The sequence below is a fragment of the Nansenia antarctica genome (genome assembly GCF_963989245.1).
Source record: "Nansenia antarctica genome assembly, chromosome: 1".
Lineage (NCBI taxonomy): Eukaryota > Metazoa > Chordata > Actinopteri > Argentiniformes > Microstomatidae > Nansenia > Nansenia antarctica.
Window position 1 is genome coordinate 76,169,559 of NC_137674.1, and position 1,873 is coordinate 76,171,431.

Consider the following 1,873-nt stretch of genomic DNA (forward strand, 5'->3'; position numbering starts at 1 on the left):
CTGATATTGAGCAACATAACAGTTTCAGTTCTAATCTAGTCTAGTCTAATCTCTGTGACATGGTGTTTAATTCTCCCAATGGCAGGTACAACACATCTCTTCTGTGGGATTTGATTGTCTCGTCTTTAAAGCAAATAGCCTATTCATAAGACATACACTGGAGAAATACGGTGTGTCCGTTCTGAGCACTAAAACATCCGTTTTTCCATGCAGTGATAAGATAGCGTCTGTTTGCGAAACCAGTACTCAGGCTGTAGTGCTGATGAATGCGTCTGCACCATTATCCAGGTTTAAATGTATAATGGTTGACAGCCTACTCAATTTAGTGCTGTAATGGCATACTTAAGAATGTGTCTTTAAATCAAAGACAAGTGCATGTGCATTGTTGGTTGAAGGGGTATATGGTTCACTCATTTTTCAATCAATCATTTGGGCTCCTGTCTCTGAAAAAGCTAAAAGCTCATTCATTTATATATTATCATGTTGTTGTTTTATATGTGGTAGTGCTAATGTTTTAAAATCGTTTTGCATACCTTTAGGGTTGTGTGTTTATATTCCTGTCTTTACCAGACAACAAACATGTTTTGCTGCTCGTCCTTTTATGCATGCCCTAAGGACAGTCCTGAACTTTCTAAACTCCAATTTGCATTGCACCCCCCCCCCCCCCCACACACACACACACACACACACACACACACACACACACACACACACACACACACACACACACACACACACACACACAACTCTAAATGGCCTTCCTTCAGGGTGTCATTGGGGAGTGGGGACATACAGCACTGAGAGAGAGAAAGGTGTGGTGGTGGTGTCAGCTGTAGAGAGAGTGGGGGGTATGATGAATAGAGTTGAGAGATTGAGAAAGGTTCCCCTCCTCTCAGGACTTATAGACTGTGCGTAGGCTTAGCTCATCAACCCATGTTTGAACTGGAGTTAAACTCTGTCTTTGAATAAGAAATATTGCCTTACCATTATGGGCTTGGGCCAAGGTTGAGTGTGTTACTGTATACAGGGGCAGATCACAGTCTATTTGTCAGCGTGAGACAGCTGATCAGAAAAAACAAAGAACGATGATAAAGCATAATACACTTGCCTAACACTTTATTAGGAACACCTGTACACCTTCTCATTCATGCAATGATCTAATGAGCCAATCCTGTGGCACAATGCATAGAATCCTACACATACAGAGCAGCAGCTTCGGGTAATGTTCACATCCGATGTCAGAATGGGGGAAAAGGTGACTTTCTTCTCAGTGATTTTGACTGTAGCATGATAAAACTGCTGATCTCCTGAGATTTTCACGCACAACAGTCTCTCTAGAGTTTACTCAGAATGGTACAATAAAGAAAGAAAACATTCAGTGAGCGGCAGTTCTGTGGACGGAAACGCCTGATTAGAGAGGTCAACGGAGAATGGCCATTGGCCAGACTGGTTCGAACTGACTGAAAGGCTACGCTAACTCAGATAACTAACGCTGTACAATTGCGGTGAGCAGAAAAGCATCTCCGATTGCACAACGTGTTGAACCTTGAGGCGGATGGCCTACAACAGCAGAAGGCCTAATAAATAAAGTTGGGAAAAATTCCTAATAAAGTGTCTGAATTGGGTCTGAATTGTTTTTGTCCATTTTAGTTTCGCTACTCTAGATTATTCACCTGTTGAGTCATATTTGATATTCTTCCACACTGACCTGCAACTCAAAGTCCATCTTGTAAACAGGCCGGTGTACAGTCAGCAACCTGTCACGCCAGATGTTGCGTGATTCGTGATTTTGAGGAGGCAAACAAACAGTGTCATTTCTCCCGTCTCTTGAATGAGCAATAATTTCCTGTGCATCATGTGACTAGAAAACACA